The sequence below is a fragment of the Thermobia domestica genome, chromosome 17, assembly GCF_964235325.1.
Source record: "Thermobia domestica chromosome 17, izTheDome1.hap1.1, whole genome shotgun sequence".
Taxonomy (NCBI): Eukaryota; Metazoa; Arthropoda; class Insecta; order Zygentoma; family Lepismatidae; genus Thermobia; species Thermobia domestica.
In genome coordinates this window covers 97100537-97127954 of record NC_137470.1, presented here as the reverse complement: position 1 = coordinate 97127954, position 27418 = coordinate 97100537, and the positions used below count along the sequence as shown (strand labels likewise).

At 35.6% G+C, this 27418-nt stretch overlaps 1 long non-coding RNA gene across 1 annotated transcript in view; it reads right to left on the bottom strand.

Moving 5' to 3' along the window:
- Nucleotides 1–7940, bottom strand: part of LOC145674592 (uncharacterized) — a 203693-nt gene extending 195753 nt beyond the window's left edge. Inside the window, exon 1 of the long non-coding RNA XR_014128991.1 lies at nt 7791–7940. This is a non-coding gene — a long non-coding RNA (uncharacterized LOC145674592). The remainder of the gene's footprint in view (nt 1–7790) is intronic.
- Nucleotides 7941–27418: the final 19478 nt, after the last annotated feature.

The window sequence follows — 27418 nt, the reverse complement described above, 5'->3', positions numbered from 1 at the left end:
TACCCCCCACATAAATTCGTAATTCTCGATGTCTTTCCATTGGTTCCCCTTTTACAAACCTAAGAAATCTCCACCAAAATTTCATGCTTGGTATATTGCAAAATCGGGTGAAGCAAGTTGCAAATATTGTAGGAAATCTCTCGCTCAGAAAGCCGCGCTCACGAAGGCTTTGCGCTCTCAGTTGTGTCCCATGGCAAAAGAAGCAAGAGATTTGCCAGTGCAGCAAGCCTCTTTACCAGTAGCCAGTTCGCCTACTTTACTTGAACCGCGGATGAACCATCCACAGCAGTACAGTTTACCAGATCCTGTGGATAGGCAACCGATAACACAAACGCAGCGTTATAAAGAAAATCTAGCGAAGTTTGAAAAAAACTTGTAATAAAATGTCATCTTTGACTCCTTTAGATAGTACACAGTATAAGCCGGTGCTTGCGAAACGTACAATTTTCCTTAAGCCAGAAAAATTGACTGACGCTTCCAATGAAGGTGAAGTTAGTTCCTCCGAAGAGTCTCCTGGCTTTATGACGAGTGATTTAGAGTTTGACCCCAAGTTAGCGTCAACACCTTTAAAGAAGGAAGAACAGCAGCATATTATTGATTCAGAAGTGGTCGGGGATGAGGAAGTTTATTTTCCATTCGGTATACCACCTCACGTGGGAAAACCCTTGGAGGGTAAACTCCCAGAAAATTCGCCACCTGAATCAAGTAAATATGATTACGATGATGAAATTAAACAACTGGTGAAGAAGGAACTCTATCAGGAAAGGACTGCCCATGAAGTGCTAACTCCGAGTCCTCTTTCATATGACTCAGGCGAAGAACTCAAAGAATTTATAGATGAAAAAACTTGTATTGATAATCTAAGTTTTCCTAAATATTCACAAGTTGCCTCTCACCCTCCTCAAGTGAAATGTTCCCTCACTGCTGATAACACACTTGCACTATTGTTATATAAGAATATTAGGCAAGAAATTTTAGATAATCACGAAGTAAAAACTCCCTCAGAGAATCTCTTAGCTTTGGAAGAGAATAAGTCACTAGAAGTTAATTCACCCCTCCGGAAGAACCTCAAGCAGAAAATAGGCAAAATCTTGATGAATCAAGTGCAAGGGAAGAAAATAGAGATCGAGTACCCAGTGTACTGGTAATGAAACTGCCCAAATTTAAAGGAAGTCCTAAAAAATCTGTTACCAGATTCCTTGATGAATATCAAACCATAGCTCGTGCTCTCAATTGGCTCGACCATGAGCAATGTATTTATTTGGTAGCTTATCTCGAAAATGCGGCCCTTGACTGGTTCTTATGTCGTAAGGAAGTCATTCAACAGTTGCAGTTTCGGGAATTAAGGCAAATGTTTTCTCGAGCATTTTCTGACGATTTATATAAAGGTCAGGTTGAACAAAAATTAAAGAGAAAACGACTATCTCCTTGTTTCCCACCTGATAACTTCGCGTATACTTTAATACGAGACTGGAAATTCGTAAGACCTGAAATTGAAGAGAGAGAGTTGTTACGCCTACTATATAAGGCGTTGCCTTCAAATTATGTCCAGGCCTTAGTATTAAAGGAAGTATCAACAATAGATCAAGCCATTCATGTATTACGATTATTGTATTTGGCTGACATTTATACTGAACCTCGTCGGGAAATAAAGAGAAAATGTAAAGAATTACAAAGGCTACATCATTCAAAACCTTATATGGGTGCTAAAAACAATTCATTTGTTAAGAGAATGTGGACGTATAAACGTGAAATCGGGAGAGATGGTAGGCCAATTGAAGTGAAAAGAGCTCAACGAATTTGTGTGATCAAAGATTGCCCACGATGCCCATTTGGTTTTTTAATAGAAAGGTAGATGCATTGTTAGACACTGGTTCGCAAATCTCTGTATTGGCTGAAGAAATGATTCCTCAAAATTTTCCAATTGCTAAACGAATGCTTACCACAATTCGTTTGCGCACATTAGGGGATAAGTTAACACAACCACTTCCTGTGGTTCGGTTAAGTTTTCAAGTAGGAACCTATTGTCGAAGATCTCGTCGACTATGGTTAAATGTAGCATTAGTCAAATAATCTCAATTAGATGAGAAAATGGTTCTAGGAATAGATTTCATTCAGCGTTATACGTACGGTATATGGTTAGAGTCTATCATTATTAAAGGCAATCAAAGACAGCCAAACATGAAGTTTCATGTTCAATATTTGCCAAGCCGCAAAGAACTAACAGTACTGAATATGGCACATGTTCAGTTTTACAACAAAAATGGTAACCCTAGGACAAATAAAAATGTTAGCTCAACATCGGTACCGCGTACGAAAGCTAAAGTGACTCAAAATAGTTTAGAGCTCAATGATTCAGGTTCCTTTTTTGAAGACGCTCTTCTTAATTCACAACCAGAAAATGAATGTCCTATTTTGAGGATCAATTGTATTGAAACTCAATCATTGCGTAATTTAATCAAAACTACCGAGTGCATGCAAATACCTGCTGGAAAAGTTGGTTTAGTAAAAGTTAAGCCAAGTTATCCTATAGTTGGAGATTATTATTTGGAACCTCATGACGACCTCGATCTTACTCATGTTTAGTACCACCCACAATTTATGTGGAAGAACTGAGTTTGCTTAACTGCCTGTGTTCAATTTGAGTAAAGGGGATGTAACTATACCTGACTCTCAAATCGTCGGACATCTAGAGGAATGTGTTCCTACACCAGAGGCAAGAGTGAAAACGGTTAAAGCCACTTCATTCTCCGCTGAGAAAGTTGAAGAATCGAAATCTAAATTACAATACGATATTGGCAAGGAAATCGATATTTCCCCTGACCTTTCCCCTGAAGACCAAAAAGTGTAGTAGATCTGTTAACTGAATTTCAAGATCCAATAGTATGGACCATAGAAGAGATGACCGTAACACACGAATACGAGCATAGAATAGAATGAATTTCAAATATTGCTGTATCTTCACCGCCTTATAGAGAGACCTTAGAGACTAAGAAAGCCATGAAGGAAGAAATAGAGAGATTACTCAAACAAAACATCAATTCTCCTTGTAGATCCCCTTATGCGTCTCCAGTCATTTAGTCAATAAAAAGATAATTCTAAGAGACTCGTAGTGGACTATAGAAAATTGAACACAGTTATATCTTCTGACTGCTACGCTCTTCCAGTGATCAACGACTTGATAGATTTATTCACAAATATTCAATTTATAAGCTCAATGGACCTCAGATCTGGTTTTCTACAAATCCTCTTAAGGGAAGAGGATAAATTAAAAACTGTATTCATTTGTAGTGCGGGTTCATTTTTCTTTAATTTTGTCCCACATGGTCTTTCCACTTCCCCCGCAGCATTTCAAAGAATGATCGATAAAGTGTTTGCCGGGTTAAAATTTAATATTATCGCATGCTTCGTGGTTGACTTGATTGTATTTGGAAAATCCATAGATGAAAAGTTAGAGAGACTTAGGAAAGTATTCACTCGTTTGCGGGAAGCCAATCTAAAATTAAATCCATCAAAATCTCATTTCGTGTATTCCAAACTACCAATTCCAGGATTCGTCGTAGGACGCGATGGAGTTAAGTAGATCCTAAACGAATCGAGGCTATTACTAACTTTCCCGAACCAAAAACGGTTCGTGATGTACTTAGTTTCGTTGGAATGGCTATTTATAATCGAAGGTTTATTAAGAACTTTTCAGCTATCGCGAAACCTTTAATAGATTTGACTAAGTCTGATGTAATCTTTCAATTTGGAGATAAAGAACGTCAAGCCTTTAATACTTTAAAGGAGAAGCTAGTTACTGCCCCTGTATTAGCCATCTTTGATCCGGAAGCAGATGCTACCGAGTTGTACGTAGATGCATGTGAATACGGAATTGGTGCCGTATTAATTCAAATCAACCCACATAGCACAAGTACGTCCACGGGATGTCCGAGACTGAGCCCGCAACGGACGACGGGATTTCCCGGGATTATCCGAAAGTGCTCCCGGGACATCCACAGGATTTCCGCGGGAGATCCAGATGTCCGCTAATATCCCGGGATACGAGATATTCAACGGGACCACGAAGGGATGTCTATTGGTTTTCCCTCGGACGTCCTGTCTCATCTGGGACGTCCCGTGGAGATCCTACATGGGAATCCTTCAGGACGTCCCATGCAGGACGTCCATGGGATTCTTCTTATTGCCCGATAATCCCGGGAACGAAATGGGATGATTGGGATCAAAATGGGACATCCCAGGGACGTAGTGTGCTATGTGGGAAGAAAGGAGAAAAAGACCGATTGTTTATTATATACAGAAAAATCTCATACCATGAAGCTAAGTCCTTAACGATCCCAGAAAAAGAGACCATTGCACTAGTACAAGCTGTGTTACATTTCCATGAATATTTAATAGGAGTGCCTCACTTCACTGCATTCACAGACAGCTGTTGTCTTTGTTATTTGAGAAACATGAAAAATCTAAAAGGAAAATATCTTCGTTGGTTGATTAGGCTCCAATCTTACAACTTTTCGATTAAAGCGATAAGAGGCAACCCTTCTAATAGGCATAGCGATTGCATGACCAGGCATCCCACGCAGACTCTAAGTGAGGAAGAAAACGCGAATAGAGAAGGACTTTGTATCAATACAATGAAAATTGAGGCGACTGATGTAATCAATGCACAGAAAGAAGACGAATATTTTGATAGAATACGCGATATAGTAAAGTCTGATCCTACTAATAATGAGGCTCGTCCTTATGTATTAGTAGACGAAGTATTATATCGTAAGTTTAATAATGAATTAAAACAATGTGCTCCTCGAAGTATGGTTCCTGAAGTTTTATATTCTACCCATACATCATGTCTAGAAAGCGGACATCTTGGAGAGCGTAAAGTGTTTTCTCGTGTCAATGAGCGATTTTATTGGCCTCGGATGGGAGCTAATATCAAAAATTATATTAAAACTTGCCGCGAATGTCAAGAACGCAGGGACATAACCACTAAACCATTAGGGTTGCATGAACCTATCAAACCAATAGCTCCATTTCATACCTTAAATTTGGAAGTGTTTGGCCCACCGCCCTCCTCTAATGGTTAAAAGAATATCATCACCGCTGTCATTATGTTCTCAAATTATGTAGTGGCACGACCGTTAAAAACCATAACAGCTAAGAATGTTGCAAAGTTTTTATTAGACGATATTATTTGTTACTTTGATTCACCCCGCAATATACTGTCAGATCTCGGTTCTAAATTTTGCGCCCAGGTAACACGCGAAATTATGGCTGTAATAGGTTTACATCAAAAATTTAATACTGCTTATCATCCTAGGACAAATTCATGAGTGGAGAAAAATAATTATACTTTGGCAAAATATTTGCGTAAATATGTGTCTACTTCTCAAAAGGATTGGTCTCTATTTGTTAGAACTGCTTGTTACGTTTATAATACTGCGAGACACGAACACCATCCTTATTCTCCTTTTGAATTGGTGTTTGGTAGAAACACTGTATTAGGTATCGAACTCGAGACACCATGTGGAATCCCGTATGGAAAACTCGTGAAAAAGAATCTTAGTCGTAGAAGAAAATTAGCTCAAAAGGTCTTAATTAGTCAGCAGTAAAACCAAAAAGCCAAAATTGATAAACATAGGAGAGCCCATACGTATAAAGAAAATGATTTAGTGCTCATTAAAAATTTGGCAACTAACCCGGGGTTACCTCCTAAATGTATGCAGCATGTGAATAGGAAAGATCAGCCAAGAAAGTTAATGCTGATCGGATCGATTTTGTTCGATCATCTCACACCGCAAAGTCTAATTAAAATATGTTGTTTAATAAGTTATCTTGATAGGCGTAAGAACTTCTAACGTGAAATTCAATTAGAAAGCAGGCTTTCTGAAAGAAATGATACATAAATAAGTAATTAATGTAAGTAATTAAGTAATTAAGTAAATGGGTACCCAATTAAGTAGATATATCTATGTGTATAGAAAGAATAAATAGAGAAAAGAGTTGTTTAGAGAATTACAAGAATGTTTTGAAACCCATGCATGGTCGGAAACCCTGCTACAAAGAATAAGAAGAAAAGAGAATATGAATATATATACAACTAAGGAAACAAATTGATTCCTTACGTAGATATTAAATTCCTGTTGTTGACAGACAGACCGATGGCCAGACAGACAGACAGACAGACAGAAAAACACCAAGGGAAAGACAAAGAGAGAAGTGAATAGAAAAAATTTTGTTTGTATTTATTATTTTGTTGTTTGAGAAAATTTATTGTTTATTTGTTAAAGGTAAATTTTCCGTTAGAAGGATTGAAAATCGCATTAATAAGAATATAATTAAAAACAAGATACGCCTTCGTATTTGTAGGTCCAGATAGGCTTTTGCCTTTTCAGCCTCAGCTGAGTTTGGTGAACCATTTGCCTTATTGGCAAGACGGAATAAAACACCTCATGAAATTTTCCGAATTAATTATGCAGTTTTGAGAGTATGTAACAAGCTAGATCCTAACATGAGTGAAAACGATACGTATTAAAAGGTTTTGACCCACGTGCATTGAAAATTATTTTTACTAGTGAGCCAGGTCGTATAAACGAAGTCGATAGACTACTTGTATGAATCTGCTAAGGTTCAAGCAGATTTGCGTGCTCTCCTTGATGCTCCCCTGGAGTTCCCTAATGTGGAATATAGTCAACCCAAGTTAAAATCAATCGACAGAGTGTATCGATAAATCGTCGAGGACAATGATTCTATAATAATAGACGTCGTGGTATAAGAGGTCCTTATAATAATAGAGGTTAGCCGAATAATAGAGGACAATCTTTCGGAAAACGCCCAGATAGGGGAAAACAGATTAACAATGAGAATAGAACTCAATATGTAGAAACTATAGATAACACTCAAAAATAAGCGAGTATTGGTATTTCTTTTCTTTTAGTTTATTTATTGTATTTCTTTTAGTTTTATTTTCTCTCCCTTACCGTTTAATCATTATTAGTAATTAGTAATTAGTAATTAGAAGAGTTAGCTAAGGAAATAAAAGTGTATTAAAGGGACTGATATAATAATTTATATTCCCTTACAATGTAAGATAACCAACCATGAACCACTATATGCTTCATCCTCGTATAGCAGAATTGCGTTCGTATCCATACTCCATAAGATCATTAATCGAGCATTGGGTAAAGGAAATCGTAAGTCTATGTTTGAAAATATCCCTGAAGGGTATGTTAACCTCATAGTACCTCTTGAAGTTCAACAGTAGTAGCCATTGAAGCTTATTTAAATTATGCACCCTTACGATTCGGATGTTCATTTAGAAATTTGGCTATATAAAACAAAAAGACGATGATTTTTCATAATTCGTAAACTGAAAGAAAAAGTATGGAATTGCTTTCAAATTGATGTTCAAAATAGAATATAGAAATATTAAACTCTCAACAAGTGATATTATTAGTAGTGTCGCGAAAAATAACATGGAATAAAAATCTTAATTTGCATCTAACTCTGTTCTTTGCAGATAGGATTTCTTGTAATAGGGTCTATACTGATCATCTTAGGGCTAATAATAATAATAATAATAATAATAATAATAATAATAATAATAATAATAATAATAATAATAATAATAATAATAAAAGTAAATAAATTGTGCCATACATTAGAATAAATGAATAGTCATGAGCATTCCATAATCTGAAAAACAATAATAAGATTAATAATTAATTAACATTCATTAATAGGCATAGTTCATTCATCATTGCTGGATACAAAGCAGTAGTTAGTATAAATACCTTTTATTTTTCTCAAGGGTGCATATTATAAAAACATATTCACTTCCAGGTCATTCATATTCATGGTTTGGAATGGTCCTATTCTGATGGGATCTCTATTTCAGCAGTAAAAGAAATGCTTTCCACCTTAATCACACCAAACAGCAACTTATACTGAAAGGAAATAATAATATTAAATGGCTTCTACAGCTATTTAATCTCAAGGCTAAAAAATTAGAAAATTTAGGATGCCCTCGGATAGGAAGCCTTCCGTTCTCGAGTGAGCACGGAATTGCCCTTTGATATTGTGTCACAAGATGGAGGCTGATCCTTGTTCGCCCACTGCTAAATTTCGAAATCTGTTTAGATTTTCGTCTTTATTCAGGACCTTACTTGTTATCTAATTGTCAGTAAAACCATGTCATATAAATTAGCCTTTGTTGTTTTTAAGGAATTAAATTATGATGTAGTTCAGTACCGTCTTAATCACCTTAGGATAAAAATTGCACTAAAACATTATTGTTCCACCAGCTAATAAGGAATATATGCTCTTTAGCCTAAAATTTTATGACCAGCGTGTCCTCACTGTAGTCTCTTCTGTAGTCTCTGCAGAAGCGTAGGAGTGCTTTTGCTCAGACCGCTTTCAGTTTGGTGAATCGTCAGTCCTAAGAGTGACTTCCTTTTCTCGAACAGCTTGACTATTACCTGTGCTGACTATTTCATTCTATCAATGTTTAATTAGATGATAACTTAGTTATGATGTTATTATTAGTACATAATTATATGTGAATTCCAGTTGATTTACAAAAAAAGAGATTAGTTGCGCAAATTATTTTTCTGGTTAATGTTGATTTATCCTTGTGTTGATTAATATTGATGTATTGTTGTTTTATCTTTAGAAGTTAGACGTAAAGTTGTATAATTGATAGATTAATTTAAATATACATGCGGTAGTTATTTAGTAACATTGTCGATATATATTCTTGCACAAGATGCAATTCGTTATATTATGATTCTTGTTAAAGTCGAGTCATTATTATTACTTATGTGCAATATATAGTGTTGATTTACGTTGCAACATGCATAAATCTTTACGTTACATTAGATACAACTGATAATAAAATATTTTGTAATATTAATAAAAGTGAAAGGAAATTTGATAATACAACCAAGCAAATCATATCAATACTACATGCTACATGTCATTACTCATGCTACATTCCCTCTAATTACTAATTCTACATATACTCCAGGCTCCATGCATTCAAGTCTTGCTCCAATGTGTAGGCGTTAATTGGTGAAATTCTTCAATCCTCTCTACATTCACTTGATAAGAGCATACGAGATGAATTTAAAACATTCCCCCAGGAACACCCCTGTCAAACGGTGTGAATTAAAAATCTCGTTTGAGTCAGGGTTGTTCCTAACGGAAGTTATTAGTAAATTACATAATGCCATCAACTCCCATTGCAGAGTGTCAGGGTCCATACACACACCAAGCAATCCTTTAACCATGCAGCATCTATGGGATAAATTTTCATACCATCCATTACCGATACAAATGGTGTTACTATTCCCGTTTGTACTAATGAAATCTGAAGTGGTCAGTAGTCTGGAGTCAAACCTCCTTGTGTCCTCTTAAATGTCAACGAATGTTGATGAGTGTCTTCTTCCTCTTTAACGTGCTGTTGTTTCATTCTAACTTTGTATTCTAAGATCTTACCCATTAGTGTTCTTATCTTAATAATTTTATCACACTGATCTTTATTGTACGAAAAAGGTATTTAGCAAAATGAAATAAAATGGTTTTGTACTAATCCAATTCTTTTCCTTGCAGATAAAAGCTTTGTTTTGCCATAGGTTGTAAGTATAATCAATTTTATCTAAAATGTATTCTCACTTCCAGCAGATGACAATTCCCTATTATTTCTTAATACGATTTCTATTACTAAAGGCACAAGTATACACCTTGGTTGTAAACCATCCATGCAAACCATGCATAATGTGAATTATTAAGTATGCTATGTACTAGTACACATATATTTATATAATACCATAAATAATTAATACTATGAATACTAAAAATAATTTTAAAGTGATATTTTTAGCTACACTTCTGCACGTAAGCTTCAATTGGATGATCATAGGTTAATGTTCTTAGGTTGCATTGCTACCGGGTACCGGAGTGAAAATCCTTTATCGCAAAGAAGACTAGTCGGGCTCTTAAGTCCCTGCTAATATTGCGACTGGGGTAGATTAACACTCCAAGTAAAAGGTTTAGATAGGAAATACATAAAAAAAAGCATAAGCCGCCATAGCGTCGCATTGCTTACCGGGTACCAAAGAGTGGATCCTTTATCGCAAAACAGACTATGCGGACTCGGAAAGTAAGTTTCTCATGTTCCGGCTCTAACGCTCGCTTCTTCGTAATTTTCGAAGTCGAAAATTATGAAGCAGTGGAAATGTGACGCTGGGTCCAAAAATATGGTTACATTGCTCTTGATTGAATGAATTGAAAAGGCTATTTTGGATTAATATGCATTATACAAGACATTTTTCTCTCTTGGCTAGCCACAAGCTACCAACAGAAAAAGGAAATACGCAAAACTTATGAAGATGACTAATGTTGCTTTTACTGCGCAATTTTCGTAGGAAGTTTACTTGTTGAAGGTTATATTTACTCACCAACAGGATACACCATCACGGTTTTGACAACGTGACCCCGCATTAAATGTGGAAATTGGTTAAATAGTTAAGGATCTATGGATAAGTCAAGAAATCATGCCGTTGTATTCTTCCGGCTGTGACTGTTCACGCCGTCCACGTGTGTACATGTGTATCATGCATCGTATCCTGGGTGCGGCAGTCGCTAAAAACCAATCAGAATGCAAAAGAGCAATAAGTTTCCATATTTAGGGATCTGATGCAAACGGATGAACTGACTGATACGAGGTTTGGGTGTGTCCCTCGAAATTAATAAAAAAGGACCTCAAGGTCTCAAACGGTTGTTCTGACATTCGGAGATTCAGAGATTCTAGACGTCGGTTGTGAGCTGACAGAAGCATCGTCACAGTTCCTAAAGGTTACAAGACTACTACTGCAAGGTATGTTTGAGCACTTCTTGCATCAGTAATTCCAAGTTTAGAGATGTCATGCAGTACTCCAAAATGTTCTGTCTACCCACAGTAAAACTTTCAAGATTAAGAACTGTTGTCGCATACTTGCATTTTATCATTTATCTCCAATAACGTAATTACCTGAATGCTTTATCTGTCAATCAATCTATACTAAACTCTCAAACTATAGAACATATTATCCAACGATCTAATTACTCATGTAGAATTACTCAGATTCTATGTTGTTGTGTATTACCACTAAGCATGTAATAAACTTAATATTTCAGAATTATGTTATTATTCCCCTAGATTAATCCACTTTTCCCATGAAAATCATGGTGTAATTTAATATTAATTCTTTTGTGACACCCGCTAAATTATAGCGTGAGCAGTTCTCAATGATATGTGGAAATTAACGAGCTAAGTAACCAGAAAGAGACCTGCGCCTTCGTCACAGTAGGTATCTGAGTCTTTTCTCCGCTTAGTATTACTTGTTGCTGTGTAGAAGAGATATATCTGTAGAACTATTTAATAACTGATTCCGAGAAGTTGTAATATTTCATTATGGTCAGTAGGTATTCAGGATTTATCAGATCGAAAGTCTTCGAAGATCCAACAAGACCAAAACTGTTACCATTGAATTTTCTATTGAATTTAAAATTGAATCTGTAATTTGTAAAAGGGCTGTGGTTGTGCTAAATTCTTTACGGAAGCCGGATTGGGTAACAGGCAATATTTCATTTTTGTTGATATAAGTTGTTCATTGCTGAAATACTACCTTTTCTAGTACTTTGGGGATAATTGGAAGTATACTGACGGGACGAATTTCATCAAGCGACTGTACAACTGTCTTCTTGGGCAATTCTGTACAATTCTGGAAAACAACCTTGAGTTAATGAGTAATTTACTATGTGAGTAAGTGGAGTTAAAATAAACGGAACAAACAGTCGAAGCATTTTTCTGTTATTCCATCAAACGCACATGCGTTAGACTTAATACTGTGTATTGCAGTTTTAACTTCTGTTTCGTTTACAGTGTGAAACTTAAACTTTTCAATATTGCTATTTAGTTTACGCGATGAAAGCCAATGCGTTTGTTGATCAAGTACTTCAGTGCTTGTCTCAGACATTTTATAGACGCTTGTGAAATGTAAATTTATAGCTTCAATGTCATTTACATCATCCGAAAGAATCAAGCATGAATCGCTTTTACCTACACCAAGATCACGCAAAGTATTCCATATGTTACGTGCATCATTGGTAGATCTCATACGATCAGAAAAATACGCAGTCTTTTCTTGTCGAACAACAGTAGTTGTGAAGTTACGCAAGTGCCTGTAATCCTCCCAATGCAACTGATTCTTCGTTCTTTTATATTTTCTGTAAGCACGGTCACGCAACTTCATTAAAAGTTTTGTGTCACTTGAAATAAAGGGAAGAGTGTTCTTAGATAGCCTTTTCGGTTTGAGCGGTGCATGATTATCAAAAATATCGACTATAGGCTTTTGTAAGAATTCAACTTTATCATCTATTGTTTCCATTTGAATAATCTTATCCCAGTTGTAATTTTGTGCATCATGATAAAACGATTCGGTATTAAATGAAGCGTAAGAATGACACTGAATTACTCTACTGGGAGTTTTGGATATTGTATGAAACTCGAGAGTGACGTGAATTACGCTGTGGTCTGATGTTCCACTGGGTGGACTAACTCCAAAGGAGTGTATCTGTTCAGTGTTGTCAGTAATAATTAAATCTAGCAAAGATTCGGTAGTTTCAGTGACTCTCGTGGGTTCATTTATTAACTGTGTGAAACCTAATATGTCAATAATAGATTTCAAGTAAATAGTTTATTGTTTATCTGGACAGAGCTGATCGAAATTAAAGTCACCAACAACGAATATTTTGTCGACTTGTGGATATAGTTCCAATACGGCATCTTCGATCGCTGACAATTCCCTATACGGTATGCTGGGAGATCTATATACAGCAGTAATACAAATTGACAAGTGGTTCACATTAAGAACAAGATTTAAAATTTCTATATCTTGATAAACATCGTTAGATTAAAAGTCAACAACTTTCACTTTAATGTGTTTTAAGTAGTAAATCAGCATGCCTCCACCCCTTCCTTTGTCACTGCGAAAACTGAATATCCTGGAATCTCAATTTGCCTTGTACTTATAGAATCGTCCAACCATGTTTTCGATATAATCAAAATGGAATATTTCGTGGAGACAGCGAGTAGCCGTACTTCGTCAATTTTAGGAAAAAGAGAACGGACATTTCCATGCATAATCTTAAAATTTGACGAAGCAGCAGATTGAGTAAGCATCTGAAACCGCACATTGTTTATGTTTGTACTACCTATATTCAAATACAAAGGTTATAACTAAAATGTATGTAAAAACACCATTAAACAGTAATTGAGCCCTGGCGAAACTGAAAGGCTACACTGACACACATGATATGATGACTGCCTTTTCTACCAATAAACATAAAATAAAATACCATAGAACATAGATGAGTGAACTTACAGTGAAGAAGAAATAACAGTATGGGAAAAAATCGCCTTATAAATGCAGTTCTAACATAAGCGTTTTTGTATTTACCACTTAACGCACACTTAATAAAACAGTGCTCAAAATTTAGCATTTTCTGGCTTGTTAACTTCATCGTGTCCAGGTGAGATTTGTAACGTGATGAGTAAGTAACTTACAACATCGGTACAAGTACCCTTCTACAAGTGCAACTTCTATATCCATAAATATATTACAAATTTGTCAACTCACGGCACGCAGATAACAAAAGAGCAAAATTGATGTCGACATACCATAGTTGTCCTTTAAAGTATAAAATATATTTCTAACACAGAACAGAACAGATAACTGTAACATAAATACACTTTTGCACTACACACAAGATCATCATTCACACACTGTAGAGTACAATCTTTACAGCTCATGTAATTGAGAAGCGTTCGTAACGGAGTTCTTTTTGCCATTGATGATGACAACAATTTTTCCATCCCTTGTACACACATTCTTGGGGTCAAACTTCTTAAGTGCCTTTTGCAGTAGCTGCAATCGTGAACTACATAAATCTTTTCTTATCACAATTCCAGAGTTCTTTAGCTTCCGTCAGGGTTGAAAAACAAACGTTTTTTAAAAAAAAAACAAAAAGAACATTTTTTTTTGTTTAAAACATGTTTTTTTGTTTAAAACGTTTTAAACGTTTAAAACGAAGTACTTTGTTTTAAACAAAAGAACATGTTTAAAATTACTATAATTTAAAATTACTTCATTTACTATAATTTTCCTTAGATATATCTTATTGTGCATCGTTTCGTACTATTATGATCATGCAGTGAGACTTACGAGGTTGTGCTGTTAGTATGTCCTACCTTTCGTCCGTGCGTTATTCCGTACAATAACTCTTGAACGGATGAAAATTTTTAAATTCTATTTTTAGCTATAGCTAAAGCAACTACTTCGTCCGAGTTCATTACTTGAGTGAATTCGTTAGCATATTAATTGAATAACGGCGACTCTCTACTCCATATCCCATACTGTAAGCGAATTTATGTTTTTTTTTTTTTTTTTTTTTTTTGCAATATAAATAGCTAGAGCGGCTATCTGGTCGAGGTTTTAGTTTATTCAATCCGTTAACATATTAACGGATAATGCTGACTTTAACGGTGGTTCTCTACAGCTTATGTTCCATATTCCTAAGCGAAATTTTAAATTCTGTTCTTTGCAACAGATAGCTACAGCAATTATGTTGGCCAAATTTGTTTAAACTCGTGGAAAATTCACCTCACCAATACAACACAGGGAGAGGTTAAGGTCACATGTCTAATGTCACAAATTCAGTAAAGTCAATCGAACAGGTTAGGGTACAGAGTCTGGAGGTAGTGCATTGTTGAACAGTGTTGTACGTAAGTGCACGACGAAGAAAAATGATCTGATTTGATTTGTTAGTTTAGCGTCCTGTTCAGCAGCGAGGCTATATAAGACGGGGACCTATAGTTTAATGTGGGATCCAAACCACATCAGCTCCTGCCGGGAATCGAATCCGAGTCTCTCATAGCAAAGGCACGTACGCTAACCGCTCAGTCATCAGGGAGCTCTATGAAGAAAAATGAAATGAAATCTTTAATATCCCATGATTATGCCCTTTTAGGCTAAGTGACGCGATGATTAAAGCAAGTGAATGATGATGGAAGGATTGATGGAATGAGAAAGTGGGAGGAAACGGCAATACCCCGAGAAAACCCACGAACATAATGTTCTCCACCACAAACTTACTTGGCTGGGGAACGAACCCGGGACTCCATGCACTAGAGGTAAGCGCTCTACCATTGAGCCACCGTGCCTCCATGCATCATGAGGAATGGAAAATTGCGAGTTATTTATCTTTACAAACTAAAACTTAGGACATTCTGCACAGTAATAAGAAAAAAGTCATTAACAGTGTATTTGGGCCAGGAATGACGAATTCACCGTTGGTTTGTCAAATGTCATTCCTGTGACACAGCATTGCATAATGAGCCCGTGCGCACAAACTAATATTATGTTCGGCTGAGATCCTCAGGAACACTGTGGAAGCGGATCCTAGGAGAAGTTCGTGCCATTGCAAACGAGTTAGGCACAGACCATACCCTTGTCGTCCCCGGTTCATTGCAATCAGTAAGAGAAAAAGTCGGACTCATGGGTGCAATTCTCTGGGTGTACCTGGTAACGAATAACCGGATTTTTTTTTCATCGAATTGTCAACTCAGATGAAAAAGAGGTTTAGTAAGACAATCGTAAATGGTGAGTATAATGGATAAATTGTAATCAACAATCAGAAAAATTCTCTAAATCATTTCTCCATCTACATAAGACCAGTGGTGCTATACAGCCGGTTCGCACCGGTTGGTTAGAATTGGTTGTTAAAATATTTCGAGTTCACATACCCAGACATAACAGTGAATTGTAACCAGTTATGTGCACGAACAGTAAATTTTAGTTTAACTATCTTTGTTTCTAGAGATTCTTGCAGCTACAGGGTTAAACATATGATCTCTCAGAACAAAGTATAAGCGTTTGTTTCATAAATCTCAGATGCTCGGATATCAAGAATGAGGACTGGGATCACATGAGTGAAGTGGTGAAAGTTATTTGTATTTGAAACGCATACACCCCATTATTAACAATTGTCGATCCATTGCTGGATTAAGGTCTTTCCAATACTTTTTGTCAACCATCCATCTTGGATAATTCGTTTCCAGGATATTCGCAGTGCTACCTAACTTCTTCACACCAGCATGAATTAGGATGCTGTGTAGATCTCTACTTGTTACTTGTTGTATCCAATAAAAATTTTGCTTTTTTCTATCTTGTATGGTTTGTTTCCTAAGAAAGTTACGTCTATCTATCTTTCCATCTACTCTCTCTTCTCTCTCTCTCTCTCTCTTTATATATATATATATATATATATATATATATATATATATATATATACAGAGAAAACTGGTTGTTAAAGAATTAGAATAAAACCACTGCATAAGACCTTTCGTTGGTAAGGTTTGCTACAGTCAGTGTGAGCCATTATGTCCTTTTCAGGTTAGATGAAACCAATACAGACCGTTACAATGCTGAATTCCATGAAACGTATCGTAAACTTGCCTGCCAACACACAGCAATGGTCAACAGACATGGTGTATCTCAAACGACAGTGCAGATTCTCCGTGAGTTGCAGTATGAAATCCTCCCTCAACCCTGATATGTCTACCACTGACTATCACCTCTTCCAAGTCGCAGTCACTTCTTAGGAGGGAAGACTTTCCCTGAGTATTGGGCAATACAGCGTGTATTTGAGGACTTCTTCCCATCGCAGACTCCAGAATTCTTTCGCTACGTAATTTAATCGTTGGTTGAAGGATGATAAGACAGCGACAATTTTCATTAACCTCGTACTGTAGTTGACATTTTCTTTGCTTTGGAAATGACGCACCCGCTGCGGGCATTTCATTCGCACCAACTTAATACAAATATTTTTCATTTACTCTAAACATCCAAGTATTAAAAAAGGTTAAAAAGGCATAAAAGTTCGAGCAGCGAGAAACCGTTTGGGGAGCCGAGCTTCTATCTGTACACTCCCTTTTCCTGTAGCTACACCTTTCTGTAACTACAAAAATTTCCATTAACGTAACAACTCAAGAGGATAATATGCAGACACTACAAACTACTGGAAGAATTTTAAACGGATTTCTTACGTGTAAATGTGAAAAAATACACTTTAAATCATTTAGTTGTAAGACAAGGCACAGGGTAAAGATGTGCTATTGGAAAAATTTATTTTTCTGGCACTTCAGTGCTGCAACAGTTGGCTAACAAGAGACCTGCTTCAATTTTCAGCCAGTTGAAGGATAAGATGTTTGGTTTTCTGACACATTTGTACCTTCTAATGACCAACTAGATTAAAATCGTTAGCTATTGTGAAACTACTACGGATTTCCAGATAGAAATGATTGTCCAACTCTTAGTTATGAAATATTTTAATCATTTTTATTCTTAAATAACATCAAGTTAGTAAATACATTCTTTACACATTACTAAATTATATTTAATATTGAAGTTTGATTCCAATTTATTATGAAAAACATTTCTTTGAAGTTAAACTCTATTGTGTGTGATTGGTCTCTGTATGTGTGGTTAAACTCTTTTGGGTGTGCTAAATTTTTGAAAATAAAATTGGTTGTTGCATCACAGGAAAATGTGATATTAGTAATTTCCAATTACTGACGGAGAAATGAAATGGTTTTTAAATTATACCTATATGAATATTTTCATTTATACTTAATTAGTGCTAAGAAGCATCTCCTCGTACCCCTACTTCGTCCATACAGTAAGTTCCACCTTACCGGAGGATTCTGAAACTTAAATATTTAGGTAGGGTATATACCAGCTCTTGTATGTAATTCCTTGACCTGATAACCATAGGTCCCATAATTCTCGAGCTATGGAGCTTTAGAATTTATTTTCCGTTGTTTTTGGCATCCTATAACTTTCGAAGGAGACATTAACGCAATTAATTCAGCCCCGATATGCATCTCAAGTAGCAAAAGTCTCCGTCCCTCGCACGGGAAAAGAAGATTTAATGAATGCTACATTTATAATCTCACGTGTGTTGTTCGTCGCACATTTTGTGCATTATCTGCAAACTTCGGCAACTTCGTTTTTTTATCCATAAGGGATTCCGAGATACGGATATCTTACACTTACTTCGAAGTCAAATTTGCAACAATCAAGCGTCCATATCTCGGTATCGCTCCCAGTTTACAGACTTGAAATTTGCTATTTTGGATTTCCATTTAAAATAAATAAACACGTGTTTCAACGTATTTTGATTTACTATTTTTACTATTTTTAACGTATGACGAACACAGATTAAGGTATCGTAAATAAAAATCATCAATCAAACGCGGCGTCGACCTGCAGCTTTCACAAACACTTTTATGTTATTTTCTTTCATTTGTTTCCTCATTATCTGATGAAGCATTCAGCGAAAGTACTTACAGTGTACCACTTTGAGAGCGAGCGAGAGAGAGAGATTGTGATTTCACTCTTTTCTGGTAATCTATTTTCCATTCCAACTATTTACCTATATATCTATAACAGAAAAAGCAACTCAGTCATTACAAGAGTTAGGAAACCGATGGGCTTGGAAATTTAAAATTGTACTGCAATGTTCATTGTGAATCTTAAGCTGTAGATAAGACAAAGTTTCGCGAAATGAGATCCTAAGAAAGAAGAAGAGATTGAACTACTTCTCTCTTTTCATCAGATCTTCGAAATCGTTGGACGCAGAAAACTGAAAGTATGTATAAAAATTTCCCCATGAACCCTAAGGTGAGATTTGTGAAATTTAACCTCAAGTACGTATCAAAATGGAATCCCAACCACTGCTCAGGCTTTATACCTGGCAAGTTGTCTCATCGGGGACAGAACTCTACGCCATGGGCACAGAAAGAATGCTACTGACTTCCAGAAGAAACTTCAAAAGCTCGAAACGTAACAACGTCCAATTCGGTCTCTCTCCTTTTCTTTCTTTTTTCCCACAAAATACATATCTATAGACCCAAATTCGCTTACATAAAAATGAAATGAAATATTTAAGTTTTACGTCCCACGGTTACGCCAGCTAGGCTAAAGGAGACGGTGATGAGAAATGAAGTAAATGGCGTAGTGAGAGGAAACGGGAGAACTCCGAGAAAAGTCATGCACACGGTGTTTTTCACCACAAAGTTCACTTGGCGAGAGTTGGAATCGACATAAGGGAGGGGAAAAAGTTAATTTGACCATATCAAAAGGCAAGTGAATAATCTGATTTTGACTAACGATTTTCATATTTTCGGAATCTACCATTTTGAGAAGCTCGAATCAGTAGTCAGAATTGGCGCGGGTAAACGACAGAATTTATCAGTATTTGACAAAGGTCAGATTGTAAGGTCCCGAACATATATGTATATTTCTCACAGCCTTAATTTCTTGTGTTTCGATTACAGCACACAGTTTGCTATTTGCAGTATTCAACTCCTAACTTGTCTCTTAATGCAATGTTACTTTAAAGAATAGTGCGTTGGCTGATGCAGAAAAGTTTGATGTAGTTTAAAGAAATCACTCTTCGAGGAAGAAAGAAAACTGTGCAGGTTGCTGAAGTATTCACTAGGTAAAGATATATGTGAAAACCAACTCTTCACTTGTTTCCATAATCATATGTCTTGTTTCTATCTGTTAAGTTCGTATGGTTTTAAATCTGGTTTGAATCTTATGGATGATTTTTCTTTTCCTTTAATGTTACTTCACTGTTGAAGTGCATGGATATAGAACGATCACGGAAGCACCACAGAAAATAATGATCCCTCCTTCACCATATATTCTTTTCAATTAACGGCACGTTTATGCACCAAGGCTAAGAAGGATGTGATGATGATAATGAATGAAATGGTGCAATAAATAAAATGGGAGGAAATGTGAGAAATCCAAGAAATCTCTACACATAGTGTTTGTTCACTAAACAGTCCATTTTCCGCGAGCTGGGATCGAACAAGGGGCTCTACGCATCCTTTAATGTGCAGCAGTAAAGAAGTAGCAGTTGAATTTGTACTTAATATTCAGACATATATGGGCCCAAACCGAATTCTAAGAACTGCCATTTGTCGTAACTTAAAAAAAAATCAAGACCAAGAAAAAATCAGTAGGAACAATTTTTTTATCTTTCATCTTGCTTTCCATTCACATATTTTCAATTATTTTTCTGTTACTGAATATTTCGGGCTATTTTCAGTTCTTCCAGATATTACGTACCTCTTTCATGTGTGCCTATTTTTTATACGAAGATTTGAGAATTATTCTAATCAATTTTTCGTCTTGAAAGAAATGTTTATTCTCCGAATTTGACAACATCTTTACTAAATCATTTGTTGGATTCTTCCATGTCTCTGCAGAGATTATAATCCTTTGACATCGATTTTACTCTCTCCAGCGCTTTCCAACCCAACAAGGAAAAATACAGGAAATAAAGCTGTCTACACCTCTTTGAAATAAATGTCCAGTGTCCAAGATAGCGAGGTATCCTGATTGCCAAATTTTAAACAAATAAAAAGAAATAAAATTTATTCGGTTCCGAGAGTATCAAAATTATCAAAATTAGAAGGGTGTCTAAATTGAGAGGTTTTACTGGTTTATTATTATTATTATTATTATTATTATTATTATTATTATTATTATTATTATTATTATTATTATTACATTTGCTCCATCCAAGAAGCATTTAATGGCTTCATACATGATCGTAGGGTAGTGTTTCCTGAGACAAAGGTCAATCTTATTCGGAGCAGGAAGTCTTCTTCTATCAGAAAACATTTTCTATATCAAGCAATGGTCCTGTGTCGGTATATCGACCTGCAGGTGAACGCTTGAGTTACATTTAATAAAAAGTCATGTTCACAACTTTCAGTGCCTGAGCATTTTGGAAAATAGCATGGTGTCAAGTGTTTGGATGCTTTATCGTAATGGCCTGACTGTATATCAGTAAGACCATCGATGGGTCAAGAGTTGTTTGCAAGAAGAGATCACGTTCAATTGATACATTAACCACCAATGTTTCATATATTAACCATATAAACTAAATGTGGGACTCAGTCAACATACACACGAAGGAGTAGTGGTCTGGTCCAGCTCCGAAATCAGGGCATGAATTAATTGAATGATTTACAAGGGAAGGGGATGATTTATACTGAGCCCAAAACTTATTAACTGAACATTACGTAGGATAAAAGTTGTTTAATCAGAATGACTTTACATTAAATAATAAATATTGGTTGAGAAGAGAATAAGATTAAAGATAAGTGTGCTATCTTTTCGAAAATAAGCTGAAGCTCTGTTAAGAGCTAAGTAATTCCTAAAATATTGTTAATTTCATTTAATAATGTTTTGTTTTCTTAAGAAACGAAATATTAAAGAAACACTGTGAAAACTATAGATGTGTTAATCTTTAAAGAATCTTAGTAATAAGAAAAATCTAGCGATTGTTTTTGTGTTACATACTTGATGCTTAATTTAATCTTCACCTCACCACACATTGAATTATGTATTTAACAGCATTTTGTTTTTCAGCAAACACAGTCATAGTAGTCGCCTTTATAATTTTTTTAAATGCCTGGTCTCCATTTAAAAAGCTTTATTTAAAAATAAATTATTCTTAATTCTAATATTTCAGTAATATTTTCCATTGTACTGGCTTTGCTTTTAGTAGACTTAAATCCGATTTAAAATGCGTTTATTGTGAAAATTAATAATGTCTAACAGTTTCGCCAACTATCCACTTGGCTTCATCAGACATTATAAATACACAGGTAATGACAGATTATATATATATAAGAGACAGCGAAACGATTCCTGAATGCTATTGGCTACCACAGGCTACTTCAGCAAATTCCCTTCAATCACAAAACCAGAATATAAAACAGAAACAAAATTCGTTAATTCCTTTTCTCCCCTCTTTTGACAACATATACATACGTATCTAATTTACAAAATAACCTTACAAATAACTCTTAAGGTCCTTCAATAGGCATTTCCGCATCTGGAGAATTTTGTTGTTAGACGAATGCGCCACGTAGTGGCACTTCGTATAACTCACACAAATACAGCAAACACAGTAGGGGTGCAGGTCAAAACTCATCCGGCCTTACCCCCTGGAGTCACATATCTTGTCCCTGTGCAGAGAATGGTGGTAAATTCTTGTTTATTATAAACCCTCTGTTCGATGTGTAGCCTCTGTCTGGTAAACATCGTTCTCTTGAATGATTTACACTACAAATTAGATGTTATTGGCTCTATATGTAACACGGGTCATAGGAAAACCTTCAATGCATATAGAATTATTCAATATAAGAACTAACAGCAAAACGCTCATTTTTCAACGTAAATCACATTACACAGAGTTATACCTACGTATATGTGCAATTCTTATGTGGAAATGGCTAGAGTAGCAAAGGACCGAAGCACATAAAAGGCTCCAGTGGCGTAGCCAGAAAACTCGTCAAGGGGAGATTCACAAAGCATTTATGCTGGAACGCAATTCTTGTATTCACATGAAATAACCAATAGTTTTTACTTTTACTACAGATAAGCTTTTCCATTTTATTCTCGTATGAGTCTCCTTCTTCCAACCTATGTCAACTACATAAAATACAATACCCAAAGTTTGTATTATTATTATTATTATTATTATTTAAAAAAGCACGTTGTACGTAATGTCAACCTCCAAATTGTCCTTACATACCTTATTCAAAATAGTAGTGCCAACTCGTAAACTTACCACTGGCGTATTTAGGAGGCTATCCGGCTCCAGTCCCCTCCCCGGCCCGAAAATCGTTAAAATTTGCTGGTACCCATAAGGAAAACTTAAAGTGCTTATTGACATATTGTGCATAGCCCTACGTCTCCTAAACAAAATCCTAAATATGTCACTGAAACTTACTCAATATTTCTGATAAAATATTGTATAAATTACACTCTTTTACTTTATGAATTTAATATTTCGACTTTTTTCATTACGTCCCTCTTCTAAAATTTACAAAGACGCAATTTCAGCTTGCAGTCATAATTTCAGCCTGTATGTACAAAATTTAACAAAAGTAACAAACAAACTTATCCGTAATGAAAATAAAATAAAATACAATAAAAAGTTGTTCTTTGGTTATATAAACCCTTCTATGTGATGAGGAAATCGTTAGTAAAATAACTAGGTGGCAATAACAACTTCGTACTTTCAGTGTTCTAGAACTAAGCAGATCATAGTGTTTTATCGTTACCAAGAAAATTAATATGAGATTCAAGTATACCTAAAGTTGTTCTTTTCTCCAAGATCATGAATCTTAGATTACTCTTTTTCTTTCTTTCTTTTTGTTTTCAAAACGTGACATTTCTAGTAGCCAGAAGGAAAAGTGCAATCGCAACGTTAGATTTCATTGTACAAAAATCTTTGGAATAGATCGATCAGTTCAAATGCTGGTTCCATCTCGATTTCTCTAAGCGAGGAAAATTACCCAAATTGGTCTAGAATAGTCTTACGGTGGCGATGAAGTTCTACTTATTGCTCAGTGTCGTGCCGTGGAAAATTAGTACCCGGGACGAGAATATACGACGGCGCCCCTGTACATATGAGAGGTCGACAGACCAGCCGTGAAGCGCCACCATGTTTGTAGGGAAGCATAAGAAAATCTTCAAAAATAAACCGTGCTTTTCATTGGTTTTGAGCGCTTTTTATTATTTTTTTCTTCCATTTTATATATTTGCACGCGATGTGGACTGGTAGTTCACAGTCTTTATCCTTTGTTAGCTGCCAGTCTTGATGGGCTTATAAACGACGATGGATTGTTGGAGGTGAAGTGTCCAAGTTCAGCTCGTGATTATACTCTACCAGAAGCGGCTACAAAATTGAAGAAGTTTTACTTACACCAAGGAGCTGAAACTGGAAAGTAACCATAATTATTACTATCCAATTCAGAGACAGTTACGAGTGACAGGTAGACAGTGGTGTGACTTCGCCGTTTGGACACTAAAGGGACTATCCATTGAACGTATTCGAAGAGATGATCATCTTTTGAATAAAGTATTTCCAAAATGACAAACATTTTGTGTGTTATATTTTACCAGAGTTGGTGGATCCTCAAGTAAGATGAAGTCAGAAGATGCAATTTCGTGATAGGAGGGATAAGCTCAAATCTTAGAAGGAAACGTTGTAGGAGTCCAAAATACACCCATGTAACTATGAGAAACTCATGCATTCTTTGTGCATTTTTTTTTTTTTTTTTTTTTTTTTTACAAATTACAGTATACCCGTCTGCCTCAAATAAGATTTTAGAAGGTGAAAAATAAACAACAATAAATTTTACAATTCTTAAAAAAAAGGTATATCTAAATTTTTCAACACAGAACAGTTTACATTTTAAAAAAGCTGGTAGGCAATATTTAATTTAATATTATTTGAATATCACATGTAGAAACGTAAGAAGTACTGTAAAATGGTAAGACTTTTATATGAATGCTAAATGAACTTTTATATGAACTTTCATAGGAATATGAATACTAAATAAATAATATAGAATAAATAAATAAATAATATTAAAATTACAAAAAAAACCTATACGTACAATTAACGTTTTCAATATTTAAGGCTCCTTTGATGACCTCTGTCTCTACCCCACCACATTTTTATTTCTTCTTTTTCTCCTTCCAGTCTTCGTGCTCGTTTTCCTTGTTTTCCTCTTTTCCTTTTGTACTTAATTTCCTTCTATCATATCCATTTCCCTCTAAGTGCTCATGAAAGGCCTCTATCCCGTCCTCTGCTCTCCTTCTTTCACGGATCTTTTCTCCGTGTTACTAATGAAGTTTATTTTTTTCGAATAATCCACATCACTGATCGCATGGCAGTAGTTTCCCGAGGCACAACTTTTATGGTACCATTCCGTGTATATCTTTCCTTCCTTTTTCCCTATCTTCATGTCTAAGAACACCAATGTCTTTTTATTTGCTACTTCCAACTCCAGTTCTATGCCCCTTCCTTTATCTTTTTATTTATTTTATTTTATTTAAGAAGAGCACAACACGTAATTCTACCCACAGTGTTCATATCAGAGTTACACAGAATAGCTGTAATGCATTTGCGAAATCTATCCTGACTCATACCATGTATATCCAGAACATTTTCACATTTACTCAGTTTGTTGTACACTAGACCCATCCTCCACGTTGGTGACTGTTTTATTGCGAGATTTCCATTACCCACACGTATGTTTCCAATACGTACCCTTAGATGAAAGGCAGAGACCAAATCCTTAGTATTTAATTTGTTATTTAATATTTTGTAAAAGAAAAAAAATGAAATATTTAAGTTTTACGTCCCACGGTTATACCGGTTAGGCTAAAGGAGACGGTGATGATGAGAGATGAGTGTAATGGTGGAATGAAGAAAGTGGGAGGAAACGGAAGAACCCCGAGAAAACCCACGAGCACGGTGTTTGTCCACCACAAAGTTCACTTGGCGGGGGCTGGGATTGAACCCGGGACACCAAGCACCAGAGGTGAACGCTCTACCACTGAGCCACCGCGCCCCCATTTTTTGTAGAAGAATATCATATCATTTAGCACTCTTCTGTGATTGAGAAACATTATGTTAAAATTTTCATTAAGCGAAGTACTGTTATAATATCTGGGGAAGATGCCTGTTCTCTTGTATACCAGAAACCGCAGAAATTTATTTTGAACTATTTCTATTCTAATAATCTTTCTTCGTGTGGTGATTCCATATAATATATGCGTATTCTAATTTTGATCTAACAAATGAAAAATATAACTTCAGTAACACATTCCACTTACTAAATTCCCTTCCCATTCTCAAAATAAATCCAATATTCCTGTTTGCGTCATTTACAATTTGATTTATATGATGCCCAAACGATAGTTTGCTATCATATATTACGCCCAGATCTTTCACAGTTTGTTCCTCCTTTATTTGTTTGTCATCTATTTTATATTGAAATTTAAAAACATTCTGCTTTTCAGTGAAGGACACAGTTTTGCATTTAACTGTACTAATTATGTTTAACAAATTGTGCTTGCACCACTCATTTACTCTGTCTAGATCTTCCTGCTAACTAACACAGTCCTGAGCTGTTATAATTCTCCTACATAATTTTAGATCACCTGCATAGAGTATTCTATGTGAAGTATTAATACAACCAGAAAGGTCATTAATGAATATTATAAAAAGCAAACGCCCTAAAATACAGCCTTGTGGGACTCCAGAAAATTCTGTATTCAAATGATCCACAGGATTTATAAAACATACTGTTTCCTGTACATCAAATATGACTTCATACAAGCAATTAACTGATCAGAAAAGTTGAGAAATTTAAGTTTATTCACTAACAATGTTGGTTTACCTTATCAAACGCTTTCGCAATATCTGTATAAACTACATCCATTTCATTATTACTCTTCAATGTATCAAATGTAAAACTATATGATCAGTGAAGACAGCGAGGTTTGTTACGGCGGATCTGCTAGGAAAAAATCCATGTTGATAATCCGATATTATTGGTTTAATGTGATTTTCAATGCGCCTATAAATTATGCTTTCAAGTATCTTTGCAAACGAGCTTAGAATAGAAACCGGCCTATAAATCTGAATTTTCTTACTATCATTATTCTTAGGAATAGTGCAAACTTTTGTAAGTTTCCACTTTGCTCGAAATGTGCTGGTTTGGAGTATTAGGTTAAATAGTATGTGTAGAGGTAATAAGAAACTCTCTTCACAACCTTTTATTATATATGATGGTACATCATCGATACCTATCGAACACTTTGATTTTAGTTTCTTGATTGCCATTCGAATCTCATCCACTTCTATTACCGCTATTTGTAACATATCAATTTTTTTTCATACATTTCAACTAATGTCGAATCATCTGTTTCACCTAGCAGTGGTGCTCCATCTTTATACACTGATCTAAAATAAGTTGCACATGCGTTTACTGTATCTTTATTACATGCTAATATTATATAATACATTACCATTCAAATGCCTTGTTTTACTCTTAATACAGTTCCGAAACGTAGATGGCTCTTCTTGGATTGAATACTCCGCTCCCTTAAAACCATGGGCGGCGATTAGGAGGGGCAAGAGGGGGCAGTTACCCCCCCCCTACTTTTTTCAAGTGACGCCTTAATTTATATAATTTCATTTGGAAATGTAAACAGGGTGTCCACACAATTTGGAGAAAAGATCTCTGACTTTTCCCTGATTTTCCATGACGAAAGTTCCAGATTTCCCTGACCCCTGAATAACTTAAAAATATAGAAAAAAGAAAGAAAAACTTCAGCCTCCACACTCCCCATAGTTGGCCTTGTTCTCTTCCGCTTCCCTTCTGTCTTTCTTTTTTCAATTTTCTTTCCAAAGGAATGTAAATTTACAAACA